The 17,597-nt window shown below is 42.7% G+C and overlaps 1 protein-coding gene and 1 pseudogene across 5 annotated transcripts in view; one reads left to right on the plus strand and one right to left on the minus strand.

The window, feature by feature from the left end:
• SIL1 (SIL1 nucleotide exchange factor) overlaps positions 1-17,597 on the minus strand; it is a 266,056-nt gene that overhangs the window by 46,463 nt on the left and 201,996 nt on the right. The window lies entirely within an intron of this gene.
• On the plus strand, positions 10,939-11,509 carry LOC114114880 (phospholipid hydroperoxide glutathione peroxidase-like; annotated as a pseudogene).

The raw sequence follows: 17,597 nt of genomic DNA on the forward strand, positions 1-17,597 counted from the left end.
TCAAGATTGCCGGGAGAAATATCAATAACCTCAGATATGCAGATGACACCACCCTTATGGCAGAAAGTGAAGAGGAACTCAAAAGCCTCTTGATGAAAGTGAAAGTGGAGAGTGAAAATGTTGGCTTAAAGCTCAACATTCAGAAAATGAAGATCATGGCATCTGGTCCCATCACTTCATGGGAAATAGATGGGGAAACAGTGTCAGACTTTATTTTGGGGGCTCCAAAATCACTGCAGATGGTGACTGCAGCCATGAAATTAAAAGATGCTTACTCCTTGGAAGAAAAGTTATGACCAACCTAGATAGCATATTCAAAAGCAGAGACATTACTTTGCCGACTAAGGTCCGTCTAGTCAAGGCTATGGTTTTTCCAGTGGTCATGTATGGATGTGAGAGTTGGACTGTGAAGAAGGCTGAGTGCCGAAGAATTGATGCTTTTGAACTGTGGTGCTGGACAAGAGTCTTGAGAGTCCCTTGGGCTGCAAGGAGATCCAAGCAGTCCATTCTGAAGGAGATCAGCCCTGGGATTTCTTTGGAAGGAATGATTCTAAAGCTGAAACTACAGTACTTTGGCTACCTCATGCAAACAGTTGACTCATTGGAAAAGACTCTGATGCTGGGAAGGATTGGGGGCAGGAGGAGAAGGGGATGACAAAGGATGAGATGGCTGGATGGCATCACTGACTCGATGGACGTAAGTCTGAGTGAACTCTGGGAGTTGGTGATGGACATGGAGGCCTGGTGTGCTGCGACTCATGGGGTCGCAAAGAGTCGGACACGACTGAGCGACTGAACTGAACTGAACGCATATATATGGAATTTAGAAAGATGGTAACAATAACCCTGTATGCGAGGCAGCAAAAGAGACACAGATGTATAGAACAGTCTTATGGACTCTGTGGGAGAGGGCGAGGGTAGGATGATTTGGGAGAATGGCATGGAAACATGTATAATATCATATGTGAAACGAATTACCAGTCCAGGTTTGAGGCATGATACAGGATGCTCAGGGCTGGTGCACTGGAATGACCCAGAGGGATGGTATGGGGAAGGAGGTGGAAGGGGGGTTCAGGATGGGGAACACGTGTATACCCGTGGCAGATTCATGTTGCTGTATGGCAAAACCAATACAATATTGTAAACTAATTAGCCTCCAAAGAAAAAGATGGTTGGATGGCAATGCCAACTCAATGGACATGAGTTTGATCAAGCTCTGTGAGATGGTGAAGGACAGGAAAGCCTGGCATGCTGCAGTCCATGGGGTCTCAAAGAGTCGCACACCACTTAGCAACTAAACAATTACATCCTCATGTCATTGCCTGCAACTTCAAAATATCAAAGTTGAGAGCTTGCATAACTAATGAATAAAAAGACTAGTATCACACTCAAGACCCTTAGAAACATGGCTCTCTTTATGGGAATCTGTTAACTCTTCAAACTAAAGAATGAACATGGGCTTTAACATCAAGTTCTGGGATTAAAGTGTTCAGTTCAGTCGCTCAGTCATGTCCAACTCTTTGTCACCCCATGGACTACAGTGGTAATATCTCTGCTTTTTAATATGCTGTCTAGGTTGGTCATAGCTTTCCTTCCAAGGAGCAAGCGTCTTTTAATTTCATGGCTGCAATCACCATCTGCAGTGATTTTGGAGCCCCCCAAAGTAAAATATCTCAGTATTTCCATTGTTTCCCCATCTATTTGCCATGTAGTGACAAGACCAGATGCCATGTTCTTCGTTTTCTGAATGTTGAGTTTGAAACCAACTTTCTCACTCTCCTCTTTCACTTCCATCAACAGGCTCTTTAGTTCTTCTTCACTGTCTGCCATAAGAGTGGTATCATCTGCATATCTGAGGTTACTGATATTTCTCCCGGCAATCTTGATTCCAGCTTGTGCTTCATCCAGCCCAGCGTTTCTCATGATGTACTCTGCATTTAAGTTAAATAAGCAGGGTGACAAGATACAGCCTTGACATACTCCTTTCTCGATTTGGGAAATTTCTAACACATTCAGTTCTAACTGTTGCTTCTTGACCTGAATACAGATTTCTCAGGAGGCAGGTAAGGTGGTCTAGTATTCCCATCTCTTCTGGAATTTTCCACAGTTTGTTGTGATCCACACAGTCAAAGGCTTTGGTATAGTCAATAAAGCAGAAGTAGATGTTTATTCTGTAAATCTACTGTTTTTTATATGATGCAACGGATGCTGGCCATTTGATCTCTGGTTCTTCTGCCTTTTCTAAATCCAGCTTGAACATCTGGAAGTTCACGGTTCATGTACTGTTGAAACCTGACTTGGAGAATTTTGAGCATTACTTTGCTAGTGTGTGAGATGAGTGCAACTGTGTGGTAGTTTAAAAATTCTTTGGCACTGCCCTTTTTTGGGATTTTAACAAAAACTGACCTTTTCCAGTCTTGTGGCCACTGTTGAGTTTTCCAAATGTGATGGCATATTGAGTGCAGCACTTTCACAGCATCATCTTGGGATTTGAAAAAGCTCAACTGGAACTCCGTCACCTCCACCAGCTTTATTCATAGTGATGCTTCCTAAGGCCCACTTGAGTTTGCATTCCAGGATGTCTGGCTATAGGTGAGTGATCACACCATCATGGTTATTTGGGTCATGAAGATCTTTTTTTGCATTGTTCTTCTGTGTATTCTTGCCACCTCTTCTTAATATCTTCTGCTTCTGTTAGGTCCATGCCACTTCTGTCCTTTATTGGGCCCATCTTTGCAAGAAGTGTTCCCTTGATATCTCTAAGTTTCTTGAAGAGATCTATAGTCTTTCCCATTCTACTGTTTTACTCTATTTCTTTGCATTGATCACCGAGGAAGACTTTCTTATCTCTCCTTGCTATTCTTCAGAACTCTGCATTCAAATGGGTATATCTTTCCTTTTCTCCTTTGCCTTTAGCTTCTTTTCTCAGCTATTCATAAGGCCTCTTCAGACAACCATTTTGCCTTTCTGCATTTCTTTTTCTTGGGAATGGTCTTGATCACTGCCTCCTGTACAATGTCACGAACCTCTGTCCATAATTCTTCAGGCACTCTGTGTATCAGATCTAACCCCTTGAATCTGTTTGTCACTTCCACTGTATAATCATAAGGGATTTGATTTAGGTCATTCCTGAATGGTCTAGTGCTTTTCCCTACTTTCTTCAATCTGAGTCCTCCTATAAACCATTTCAAAGTCCTTAAGCAATTACCCTGTTCTGTAAAGCCAGAATAATATTACCCACAGCACATGCAGAGTACATCATGCGAAATGCTGGGCTGGGTGAAGTACAAGCTGGAATCAAGATTGCTGGGAGAAATATCAATAACCTCAGGTGTGCAGGTGACACCACGCTCATGGCAGAAAGCTAAAGAGCCTCTTGATGAAAGTGAAAGAGGAGAGTGAAAGAGCTGGCTTAAAACTCAACATTCAAAAAACGAAGATCATGGCATCTGGTCCCATCATTTCATGGCAAATAGATGGGGAAACAATGGAAACAGCTTTTATTTTGGGGGGCCCCAAAATCACTGTAGATGGTGACTGCAACTATGAAATTAAAAGACGCTTGGTCTTTGAAAGAAAAACTGTAACAAACCTAGACGGCATATTAAAAAGCAGAGACATTACTTTGCCAACCAAGGTCTGTCTAGTCAAAGCTGTGGCTTTTCCAATAGTCATGTATGGATGTGAGAGTTGGACCATAAAGAAAGCAGGGTGCTGAAGAATTGATGCTTTCAAACTGTGGTGCTGAAGAAGACTCAAGAGTCCCTAGAACTGCTTGGCGATCCAACCAGTCAATCCTAAAGGCAATCAGTACCGAATATTCACTGGAAAGACTGAAGCTGAAACTCCAACACTTTGCCCACCTGATGCGAAGTATTGACTCATTGGAAAAGACCTTGATGTTGGAATTGAGGGCAGGAGAGGGGGACAATAGAGATGGTTGGATTGTATCACCGACTCAATGCACATGAGTTTGAGCAAGCTCTGGGAGCTGGTGATGAACAGGGAAGTCTGGCATGCCTCAGTCCATGCAGTTGCAAAGGGTTGGACACGACTGAGCAACTGAACAGAACCGACAGCAAGAGTCATTACAGGATAAAATAGAGACAACATACTTTAAGAACCTGCCCCTTGCAGGCTCTTTTTCCACAACTAGCCTTCCTCATATCCACACTGTACTTGGTCCAAGCTAGTTCAGTTCTGTCTGGCATACTGTGCTCTTCAAGTCCTCCCCATTCTACAGAAAAGAAACTGAATTTTTAATAATTTCTCAAATCTCCAAAGGAAAAAAAATAATTTTATATTTAACTATCCCAGGGCCCCATTCATAGATCACTAGGTTGTCACAGTGAAGGGGCTTTCATAATTCAACAAAGCTATGAGCCATGTTGTGTAGGGGCACCCAAGACAGATAGGTCACTGTGGAGAGTTCTGACAAAACATGATCCACTGAAAGAGAGAATGGCAAACCACTCCAGTATACTTGGCATGAGAAGCTCATGAACTGTATAAAAGAACAAAAAGCTATGACACCGAATGATGAGTCCCCCAAGTCTGAAGGTGTACAATAAGCTGCAGGGGAAGAGCGGTGGACAACTACCAATAGCCCCAGAATGAATGAAGCACCTGGGCCTTCAAAGAATAAAGCAAAGTGGAAACATATTGCACAGGAATCTGAAATGTTAGGTCCGTGAATCAAGGTAAATTGGACATGGTCAAGCAGGAGATGGCAAGAACAAACATCTACATCTTAGGAATCAGTGAACTAAAATGGATGGCAATGGGTGAATTTAATTTAGATGACCATTATATCTACTACTGTGGGCAAAAAATCCCATAGAAGAAATGGAGTAGCCCTCATAATCAACAAAAAAGTCCAAAATCAGTACTTGGATACAATCTCGGTTTGCTTCCAAGGCAAGCCATTCAACATCACAGTAATTCAAGTCTATGTCCCAACTACCAATGCCGAAGAAGGTGAACTTGATTAGTTCTATGAAGACCTAGAAGACCTCCTAGAACTAATACCAAAAAAGATGTTCACTGGGGATTGGCATGCAAAAGTAGAAAGTCAAGAGATACCTTGAGTAACAGGCAAGCCTGGCCTTGGAGAACAAAATGAAGCAGGGCAAAAGCTAACCAAATCCTGTCAAGAGAATGCACTGGTCATAGCAAATACTCTTTTTCAACAACACAAGAAATGATTTTACACATGGACATCACTGAATGGTCAATACCAAAATCAAATTGATTATATTTTTTGTAGCTGAAGATGGAGAGACTGTATATAGTCAACAAAAACAAGACCTGGAGCTGACTGTAGCTCAGATCATCAGCTTCTCATAGCAAAATTCAGGCTTAAACTAAATAAAGGGGGAAAACCAGCAAGCCAGTCAGGTACTACTTAAATCAAATCCCCTATGAATATGTGGTGGAGGTAACAAACAGACTCAAGGGATTAGATCTACTTAACAGTGTGCCTGAAGAACTATGAAATGAAGGTCCGTAATACAGTACAGGAGACAGCAAAAAAAAAAAAAAAAAAAATCCCAAAGAAAAAGAAAAGCAAGAAGGCAAAATGGCTACCTGAGGAGGCTTTACAAATAGCTGAAGAAAGAAGAGAAGTAAAGAGCAAGGGAGAAAGGGAAAGGTGAGTGAAAGTCACTCTGTGGTGTCCAACTCTTTGCAACCCCATGGAATCCCATGGAATTCTCCAGGCCAGAATACTGGAGTAGGTAGCCTTTCCCTTCTCCAGGGTATATTTCTAACCTAAGGATCAAATCCAGGTCTCCCACATTGCAGGCGGACTTTTTTACCAGCTGAGCCACAAGGAAAGCCCAAGAATACTGGAGTGGGTTGCCTATCCCTTCTCCAGAGAATCTTCCCGACCTGATCCATATCACCAACAGGTATCAAACTGGGGTCTCCTGCATTGCAGGCAGATTCTTTACCAACTGAGCTATCAGGGAAGCCCAAAGGGAAAGGTACACCCAACTAAATGCAGAGTTCCAAAGAACAGCAATGGAGAGACAAGAAGGTCTTCTTCAATGAACAGTGCATAAAACTATAAGAAAACAACAGAGGGGCAAAGACTACAGATCTCTTGAGGAAACTTGGAGCTATCAAGGGAACATTTTGCCCAAAGATGGGCACAATAAAGGACAGAAATGGTGGAGATCTAGTAAATGCTGAAGAGATCAAGAAGAGATGGAAAGAATACACAGAAGAACTGTACAAAAAAGATCTTAATGAACTGGATTATTATGATGGTGTGGTCAGCCACCCAGAGCCAGACATTCTGGAAAGTGTAATCAACTGGGCCTTAATAAAGGCCTGCTATTAATAAAGTGAGTGGTGCGATGGAATTCCAGTAGAACTATACAAAACCCTAAAGGATGCACTGCTATTAATAAAGTGAGTGGTGTGATGGAATTCCTGTAGAACTATTCAAAACCCTAAAGGATGATGCCATCAAGGTGTTGCATTCAATATGTCAGCAAATCTGGAAGACCCAGCAGTGGCCACAGGATTGGAAAAGGTCAATTCTCATCCCAATCCCAAGGTTAGTAGTACTAAAGAATGTGACAACCACTGGACAACTACACTCATCTCCCATGTGAGTAAGGTCACGCTTAAAACCTTGCATGCTAGGCTTCAGCATTATGTGAACCAAGAACTTCCAGATGTCCAAACTGGGTTTAAAAAAGGAAGAAGAACCAGATATCCAGCATCTGCTGGATCATAGAGAAAACAAGGGAATTCCAGAAAAACATCTACCTCTGTTTCATCAACTACACTAAAGCCTTTGACTGTATGGATCATAACAAACTGTGAAAAGTTCTTAAAGAGATGGGAATACCAGACCATTTTATCTGTCTCCTGAGAAACCCGTATGCAGGTCAAGAAGCAACGGTTAGAACCCTGTGTGGAACAAATGATGGTTCAAGACTGAGAAAGCAGTATGACAGGGTTGTCTGTTGTCACCCTGTTTGTTTAACCTATTACACCAGGCACATATGAGAAATGCTGGGCTGGATGAGTAACGAGCTGAAATCAAGATAGGTGGGAGAAACATCAAAACTTCAGATATGTGGGATGATGCCACTCTAATGGCAGAAAGCGAAGAGGAACTAAAGTCTCTTGATGAGGGTGAAAGAGAGTGAAAGAGCCGGTCTAAAACTAAATATTAAAAAAACTAAGATTATGGCATCTCGTCCAGAAGGAGAAAAGGTGGAATTAGTGACAGATTTCCTCCTCTTGGGCTCTAAAATCACTGCGGATGGTGACTGCAGTCATGAAATCAGAAGATGATTGCTTCTTGGCAGGAAAGCTATGACAAACCTAGACAGTGTGTTGAAAAGCAAGAGACATCACTCTGCCGACAAAGGTCTGTATAATCAATGCTATGGTCTTCTCAGTGGTCACGTGTGGTTGTGAGAGCTGTAAAGACGGCAGAATGCCAAAGAATTGATGCCTTCAAACTGTGGTGCTGGAGAAGACTCCTGAGAGTCCTTTGGACTGCAGTGAGATCAAACCAGTCAATCTTAAGGGAAATCAACCTGAATACTTGGTGGAAGGACTGATGCTGAAGCTCCAGTATTTTGGTTATCTGATGAGAACAGCCGACTCATTGGAAAAGTCCGTGATGCTGGGAGAGACTGAGGGCAGAAGGAGAAGAGAGTGTCAGAGGATGAGATGGCTGGATGGCATCACCAATCCAATGGACATGAATTTGGACAAACTTTGGGAGATGGTGAGAGACTGGGAGGCCTGGTGTGCTGCAGTCCATGGGGTCGCAAAGAGTCAGACACAACGGGATGACTGATCAACAACAACAATCCCAGAGCAGGGCTTCCCTGGTGGCTCAGTGGTAAACAATTTGCCTGCTAAAGCAGAAGATGTGAGTTCAATCCCTGGAGAAGGAAAGAAAGGGAAGATCCCCTGGAGAAGAAAACGGCAACCCACTCCAGTATTCTTGCCTGGGAAATCCCATGGACAGAGGAGCCTGGCGGGCTATAGTCTGTGGGGTCACCAATAGTCAGACATGACTTAGCAACCAAACAACAACATCCCAGAGCAAGGAGTTTTTGGTTGTTTGTTTGTTTAGCTTAAAACTAGTTGTGGTAGAAATTGCTAGTGGTTCCTCACGATCTGTTCTCCCATTCTTCCATGGCAGCCAAATTTTTGCTGGGCAAATGAAGTAAAAAAGACTACATTTTGGCCAACAAGATATAAGCAGAAACATCATTTGCCAGATTTCAGGTCTTCCTTAAAAGACTTAAGTGTCACGGGCTTCCTCTTCTATGTCCCTTCTTCCACTCTGCTCCCTGGGATGCAGATCTGGTCATTTAAAATGATGAAGAAAGGGTTATTCCTTGGGGCAGGAATCTTCGTGTGACTAGAACGAACTCAAGACCCCTCCGTGTCTACCTGAAGCAGGGCTGCCATACCGGCCCTGCTGACCTGAAGATCGTGTTTAGGTGAAAGAGAAATAAACATCTATCTTATGTATATCATTTCCTGTTATTTGCAGACAATTCATAATGTCTACACCAAAATCAGACACATCCCCTTAAGTAAGAGATATGACTTACTTCTAACCAACACAGGAAAGGTAACAGGATGCATATGAATATGTACATGTCATTGCACTACCTGACACCATAATGTCTGTTTTGCTGAGAACTTGCTCTCTCTTTGTCTCACTGGCTTTGAAAAACCAAGCTGCCATGTTGGGAGCTATTTATGGAGATGAACACATGGCAAGAAACTGCGAGGAGGCTCCAGCCAGCAAGAAAATGAAGCCCCTAATCTGACAACCTGCAAAAGACTGAATTCGGCAAAAAACATTGGACCCCCATGAGCTTATTAGAAAGATATCCTTCCCCAGTCAAGCCTCAGCTTAGATGTCAGCTATTGCAGTAATACTGGAGAAGGAAATGGCAACCCACTCCAGTATTCTTGCCTGGAGAATCCCAGGGATGGAGAAGTCTGGTGGGCTGCCATCTATGGGGTTGCACAAAGTCGGATACGACTGAAGCAACTTAGCAGCAGCAGCACTGCAGTGATACAGAGGACCCACTAAGTCATGTGTGGAATCCTGAACCATAGATACTGAAATAGAAAATGTGCATTGCTTTAAGCAGCCAAGTTAATGGCAACTTGTCAGACAGCAACAGATAACTAACACACTGGTCAAAAAAATCATTACAGATATGTAAAGATGATCCACTAGTGGGTAATATACAAATATAACTTGCCAATGAGAGGTCACAGTAGAAGGATTATCACACAGTCATCTAGGTAGATGACAAAAAGGCATACAATTCACCATACATTTCTTTCAGACGCCCTTGGTGAAAATGAAATTTATATAAACACACTTAATGCTACTCTAACATATTTACTTGACATAAACATATGTAATATAAACACATATAAAAATAGATAAAACACACATACACATCAAATGCCATCATCATGTATAATCATGAAATACCAAAAGGATTCCTGTCAAAAACAAATTACCTACTATACCACTATAAAAGAAAATATGTATCTTTCTTTGCAGGTATTTCGACTGTATAAACTAAAGAATAAACTGAAAATCTTTTATAAATGATAAAATAGTTTAGTAAGGTACTCGGCAATTTTTTTTTTTAAATCAATGGCCAACTCATTTCCAATAACAGTGAGTTAGATTATTCAGATCAAATCACTCTGAAAACAAAAATCCTGAATATAAAAATATGTCACTAAAAGCATCAAAAAAGCAACAAAATGTTTAGGAACTACAAAACCAAAAGCTAAGGAAGAGACAAAACAGAACCAGAGTACTAAAGCCACTCAACCCTGCAGCATTCATTGATTCATTCAACTTGGGCTTTGGTTTTGGCAGCCTTGTGGGGAAAGGAGAATAAAGTCAAAGTCTAGAGCCACCCAAAGTGGGAACTCTCCCCACATTTTCCTGAGAGCTTAGTCTTTTGAATTTCTAGCTTAAAGGTGAATTAGAAAGACTTCCCTGGCAATACTCAGTACAACAGCTACGTGGGGAGCACAGGGCAGTGGAAGGAAAAGGAAAATGGAAAAGAAAAAGCTGACCCCAAAAAACTGAAGTCACAATCTGCTTCCATATATATGGTTTCCAGTCTAGATTCACATCTCTTGGGCAGACTAAGAAACCTCAAGTTGTGAACTTGATTTGCCATGGTTTCATATCATTAATTACCTCTAGGCACCTGGCAGAAGAGAATTCAAATCTGCTACAAATAATTTTTAATAATAATTAGTAGTACAGTAAAACAACCACCAAGCTTATAAGGAAACAAGGTACCATTGATGCAAACTGGCAGAAAAAGACCTGGAATTGTAAAAGTATGTATTTTAAAATATGTATACTAGTTTTAAATAAAAGACATCCTTTTAAATTTCTGCAGCAAATAGGAAATTTTAGAAAGGAATAAATCAAACTTTGACAAGATACAAATAAAACTTCTAAAAATTAAAACTATAAATTCGTAACTGAGTATTTAATGGACAGATTCAATAGCAGATTAGACACAATAGAAGGGAAAACAAGTAAACCAGAAGACATGCTGCACAAAACTATTGAGATTTCAACAGAAGTGGCATATAGAGGGGAAATATGGAAAACAGGTAAAGAAACGTGAAAGACTACTGGATAAGAAGGTCTAACATATGTTTCTTTAGAATCTCAAAAAGATAGGAAAAAGAAACAGGCAGAGACAATATTTCAAGCTTATAATAGCTATAAATGTTCTAGAACAGATGAAAGACACAAATCCAGATTGAATAAATTCAACAAACTCCAAGCAGGAATTTTTTTTTTTTAATCTACACCTAAATAAATCATCATGGGAAAGTAAAAAAAATCATAAAAACAGAAAATCTTAAAAGTAGACAGTTGGGAGCCGTCTGTGCCACCCAATAAAGCTGGCACTACTCTGTGGGGCCCTGCCTGCTCCTGGTCAGCACTATGTATGCGTCCTGTGACAACTGGCACTGCGCACACTCCATGTAGGAATTCTCAGTCAAGAATATTGACGGGAGCGTAGTTAACTTGGACAAGCACCAGGCTAAGTATGCATAGTCACCAGTGTGACCTCGCAAAGAGGCAAGACAGGTGTAAACTACACTCAGCTGGTTGACAATGAACGGCCAATGCTCAGAGTGTAGTCTACAGATTTGGGCCTTCCCTTGCAACCAGTTCAGGAGGCAGGAGCCAGGGAGCAATGCTGAGATCAAAGAGTTTGCCATGGCTATAGCATCAAATTTGGTTAAGTACAGCAAGATCTGTGTGAATGGGGATGATGCCCACCCTCTGTGGAAGTGCATGAAAATTCAGCCCAAGGAGAGGAGCATGCTGGGAAATACCATCAAATGGAACTTTACCAAGTTCCTCATTGACAAGAACAGCTGTGTGGTGAAGTGGTATGGTCCCATGGAAGAGTCCCTGGCGATAGAGAACAACATGCCGTGTTACCGCTAGAGCTCTACAAGCGTGATGCCCTCACCCAAGCCTGCCGCCTGTGCCCCAGGAGCCTTCCACCAGTGCCCATGATGGTCTGCCTGAAAACCAGCCCCCAAGTGGGGTGGACCCATCCTTGAGGGAGGAAGGCCCCTTGACCCAGCTGCAGCTTGGCAACCCCCACCCCTGGTTGCCTTGTAGGGATAAGACATACAATACAAAAAAATAGGCAGAGACTGAGGGACACAGATTATTTGCAAAACAGTGATCACTTGATAGCCAGATTCTTAACAGTAACAACAGAAGGCAGAATGGAATAATACATTTAATTCACTGAGAAAACAAATGTCATCATAAAATTTCATATCCAGAGGAAAGAGAGGGGCAGAAAGGAGAAAGAAAGGGAAAGGCAGGCAGGCTATCTCATAATCGAAACATAGAAAACATGTTGTTTTCAGGCACATGTGAACACTTATAAAAACTGATCATACACTAACAGAAAGTCTCAATTATTTTCAAATGATTGAAATTATAAAAATATTTATCTAACCACAGATAAATGTTACTAACAAAAACATAACTAGAAACTTTCTGTTGCATTTGGAAATTGAGAAATACACTTAAGGGGCATTCTCCGTCCCCCTTCTGATGTCCACATCAGAAGTTTTCTCTATCCCTTTTCTTACTTTAATAAAACTCTGCTACACAAAAGCTCTTGAATGATCAAGCCTGGTCCCTGGTCCCAAAGCTAAATCTTCTTCAGAGATCACGAATCTGACACCATTCAACGTAAGCTATCATCTTGCGGGCTTGTCCGGGACCTTCAGGACAAGGTAAGAACACTCAAGAGTTCTAGCCTCTCTGCTTTCTCAGTATCCAAGTTTTCTGATTTACTTTACTAACTCTATGGTGTATTTGTGTGAATGAATGACATGTCCTGTGCAGTGCCTTTGTAAGGACTTTGTAATGACTGAAGGCAACCCCCAAAAGGGGAGCTTTGTTGGGAGTTTATACTGACCTGCCAATGCCAAGAGAAACCCAAGGTCCCTGCAAGGGGAGTGACCAGAAATGGGCAAAGCATGTGGACTGAACTTTCCTTTCCCGGTCATCATTTCCTGGTCTCTGACTATTTCGTAATTGCATGAGGAATTACAACTAACTAACCTAATTTGTCAGATCATAGACTTTCAGGGGAACTGTGATCCATGCTGTTACTAGGTACTTTTACTTAGTACTTTCCCATGTATGGAAGCGCCTAGCCTTGCTAGGAGCAGAAAGTTACAGGAGCATGTTTGAAAGTGAGGCAGAGCTCTAGCTCCAGGAACATCTCTTAGGCTAGAGGTTACTCTCTTGGCTGCCTGCCTCAGGGGCCAGCGACCTGAAAATGAGTCTTTGTCATGGCTGTGTCTCCTGTCTATGTGGACAGAAGCCCTGCTGTTGACCATGAGGTTTTTGAGTACACAGAATGGGAACTGAAGGATCCGGTCAGATTGGAAATGCAATGGGCCTCTTCCTTTGGTAGCACTAGCTCTTAATGGACCAGAGGAGGCTCTCTGATGGCTTTTGTCTCAACTCCTTAGATATGCCTTTTGTGGAATCGGTGGAAATGAACTGGAAGGGTTGGCCCTAATAGCTCAAGAACAAAAATCACTTTTTCTTCACTGGCTAACCCTCCACCATCTCTTTTGCTATCACATATACTGGTGTGGTGACACTCAGGAGGGACATCCTAGTTGTTGTTAGTCCCTTTATGACTCACCACCTCTACTGCAGTCAGGACTGTACTCAGGAACGCACATATGCACACATAAGACGGATGCTTCCCCTAGTAGTACCAGCTTGGGAAACATTCCAGGAAAGCTACTCTGTTACGCTCTGGGTGGCATCAGAGCAAAGGGCAAATCAAACAAACATCTTGGTGGCATGGAATTAAATCAATCTGGGATGCCATCAGGTCTACCCCTGGTGCATCTCCACCCAGCCTCAGTGGTAGAAACGGGAGGAACGAGTAAGACACCTGCGTTGGTAAGGGAGGGACTAAGTTCAACCAGGGAAGGAAAGTTTCAGTGGAGAGTCTGTCTACGCCCCCATCTAGAGCAGGGAAGGACGCTTCCAGTGGAAAAAAGCCACGACTGTGGATACTGCTTTCTTCTTACAGATGGGAGCTAGCAGTTTCAGAACCACGTCTTTAAAATGTATTTAAACAAATTGGGACAAGTTCAATCCCCAGAATTTAGAAAGACACACCTGATCTTCTTCTGTGATACTGAATGGGCACAGTATCCTTTGGAAGACAGGGAATGCTGCTGACCTGTTGAAGGATCTCAGTTATTACTGTGTTACAACTAGACCCGTTCTGTAGAAAATAAGTGAAATGGATAGAAGTGCCATATGTGTTGCTCTTTATCTCTCTGAAAGACATGCCAGACTTATGTCCTAAGAGTGCAGATTTGAGTGTGAAACCTTCAGCTGCCTCCTGTCCTCTTACTTTGCCCCTTTACCTGGGGCTCCCAACTGAACAGGTTGAGAATCAAGGCACCTGTCTAGGAGGGGTTGCCTCAGTCTCGATAGAATTTCAAATAGTCCCAACTGCAGTCAAGACTATTTAGAGGATCCAAAATGTACACAGAAGCCTTTATGGGACTCACTTTACTTTATGAGCTTACTTGGAGAGATTTAATTTATGTCTTGGGACAGACACTGCCTCCTGACATGAGAGCTCTAGCTTTGGGGGAAGCTACTACTTTTGGAGATGAATGGCTTTAGCGTGAGACAAGGGGAAAGAGGGAATACGAAATAGCCCTCCTTCCTACTGGGAGCCAAGTGGTTCCAATAACAGAACAACTCTGCCGAATGTATTCTTGTAGGACTCAAGTGAGCACATGCTAAGACTTTACGCTAAGCTGGCTGACATAAAACAGGAAGAGAAGGAAACTCCTGGTAAATTCCTAGATAGACTATGGGAGGCTCTCCACAGGTTTACTGATGTTGATCTTGAAAATGCAGAAGGAGGAATGATCTTAAAAGATAGACTCCTCACTCAGTCACCCCCAGATATCTGCCGTAAGTTACAAAAACAAGCGTTTGGACCAAATCCGTCTTTAGAAAAACTGTTGCAGCTGGCTCAGATGGTATATTACGGTAGAGAATATGAGGAGGAAAAATCAAGGCAAAAAAGCAGCAGGCAAAAGACTGAAGCCCCAACAATGGCTGTTAGACCTGCTGTTAGAAACAGCCTAAGAAAAATGCCCAGAAGGATCCAGGTGAAAAGAGATGGACTTGTTATTACTGTGGAAAGGAGGGGCATCACAAGAGGGATTTCCCTCAGGCATCTAAGCCACCCCCAGCTCCGAGTCCAGTCTGCAAAGGATCAGAGAAGAGACTGGAGAAGAGACTGCCCTCTGAAATGTAGGCCCCAGGGGTCAGACTCTCAAGACAATCTGGACTGAAGGTGCCCAGGGATCCCCACATAACCTCCTGTTCTAATTACACCTGAGGAACTCCAGGTATTAATAACTATGGAGGGTCAATCAGTTGACTTCTTTAGGACACTGGGGCAACTTTCTCTGTGCTCACTGAAGCCCCTGGCCTGCTGTCCTCCCGATCCAGTATTGTAATGGGACTGTCTGGATGAGCCAAACATTATTATGTCAGTCATCCTTTAAGTGGCAACTGGGACTCTGTGCTGTTTTTCTCACGAGTTTCTAATCATACCAGAGTCTCCCTCACCACTTCTGGGGAGGGATACACTAAACAAGGTCTAGGCCTCTGTTTTCATGAATATGGAACCAGCTCTTTTTAATGGAACAAACTGTAAATCCTAAAGTGTGGGCTGATGGAAAAGCTGTGGGTCAAGCACAAAATGCTGTTCCTGTCATTATCAAGCTCAAGACACTCATCTATTTTCACATCAAAAGCAGTATCCACTAAAGCTCAAGGTTAATGAATGGGCAAAATCTTACTGTACTGACTTCTCATGATATAAGTGGGACCTTAAACTCTAAAGTTCAGAACAACAATGCTCCACCTTTAAAGCTGCTGTAACTCAAGGGGTATCAAAAGCTCTAGAAATAGAATATCACTTACACTGTTCCTGGAGACCCCACTGTTCCTAAAGACTTTTTTCTTCAGAAAAAAGTTGAAAAGGCTAATGACATTATTAAAACACACCCGTGTTCTACCCACAGCTTTAATGAGGGCTCGAACTGCAAACCCCCACTGAAGGAACTGTCTCTATGACAGACTGTTTTTGTGCATAGATATTGTCATAGAAAAGGCAAGATATTGTCATTGAAAAAGAGAGTTCCAGAAAAACATCTATTTCTGCTTTATTGACTATGCCAAAGACTGACTGTGTGGATTACAATAAACTGTGGAAAATCCTGAAAGAGATCAGAATACCAGACCATCTGACCTGCCTTTTGAGAAACCTGTATGTAGGTCAGGAAACAACAGTTAGAACTGGACATGAAACAACAGACTGGTTCCAAATAGGAAAAGGAGTACGTCAAGGGTGTATATTGTCACCGTACTTATTTAACTTATATGCAGAGCACATCATAAGAAACACTGGGCTGGATGAAGCACAAGCTAGAATCAAGACTGGCAGGAGAAATATCAATAACCTCAGAAATGTAGATGATACCACCCTTATGGCAGAAAGTGAAGAAGAACTAAAGAGCCTCTTGATGAAAGTGAAAGAGGAGAGTTAAAAAGCTGGCTTAAAGCTCAACATTCAGAAAACGAAGATCATGGCATCCAGTCTCATTCAGTTCAGTTCAGTCATGTCCGACTCTTTGCGACCCCATGAATTGCAGCACACCAGGCCTCCCTGTCCATCACCATGTCCCGGAGTTCACTCAGATTCACATACATCGAGTCAGTGATGCCATCCAGCCACCTCATCCTCGGTTGTCCCTTCTCCTCCTGCCCCCAATCCCTCCCAGCATCAGAGTCTTTTCCAATGAGTTAACTCTTCGCATGAGGTGGCCAAAGTACTGGAGCTTCAGCTTTAGCATCATTCCTTCCAAAGAAATCCCAGGGTTGATTTCCTTCAGAATGGACTGCTTGGATCTCCTTGCAGTCCAAGGGACTCTCAAGAGTCTTCTCCAACACCACAGTTCAAAAGCATCAATTCTTTGGCGCTCAGCCTTCTTCACAGTCCAACTCTCACATCCATACATGACCACAGGAAAAACCATACTTCATGGCAAATAGATGGGGAAACAGTGGAAACAATGGCTGACTTTATTTTGGGGGGCTCCAAAATCACTGCAGATGGTGACAGCAGCCATGAGATTAAAAGATGCTTACTCCTTGGAAGGAAAGTTATGACCAACCTAGACAGCATATTAAAAAGCAGAGACATTACTTTGCCAACAAAGGTCCATCTAGTCAAGGCTATCATTTTTCCAGCAGTCATGTATGGATGTGAGAGTCGGACTATAAAGAAAGCTAAGCACGGAAGAATTGATGCTTTTGAACTGTGGTGCTGGAGAAAATTCTTCAGAATCCTTTGGACTGCATGGAGATCCAACCAGTCCATCCTAAAGGAGATCAGTCCTGGGTGTTCACTGGAAGGACTGATGTTGAAGCTGAAGCTCTGATACTTTGGCCACCTGATGTGAAGAGCTGACTCATTTGAAAAGACCCTGATTCTGGGAAAGATTGAGGGCAGGAGGAGAAGAGGATGACAGAGGATGAGATGGTTGGATGGCATCACCAACTCAATGGACATGGGTTTGGGTAAACTCCGGGAGTTGGTGATAGACAGGGAGGCCTGGCATGCTGCGGTCCATGGGGTCTCGAAGAGTTGAACACAACTGAGCAACTGAACTGAACTGAATGTCATAGATCCTGAAGCCTTAAAATTAACTATGTGACTCAGCTTTTAGCTTTTCAACAGACATTACCAGGAGGTTAACTCCTGACCCAGCCTTTGAGTTAAACAAGCCGCTGTTTGAGCCAGGAACCAAGATGAGCCTGAGAATCTAGGTGGGCTTGCTTCTGCTGACTCTCAAAGTCCTGAGTCTGCTGTTTGACCCTTAAGACAGCGCCTTCCTGTCCTGGACTCTTTCCTACGCTGCATTCCACAATCCGTCTAATTGCT

Source organism: Ovis aries, chromosome 5 (assembly GCF_016772045.2).
Source record: "Ovis aries strain OAR_USU_Benz2616 breed Rambouillet chromosome 5, ARS-UI_Ramb_v3.0, whole genome shotgun sequence".
Taxonomy (NCBI): Eukaryota; Metazoa; Chordata; class Mammalia; order Artiodactyla; family Bovidae; genus Ovis; species Ovis aries.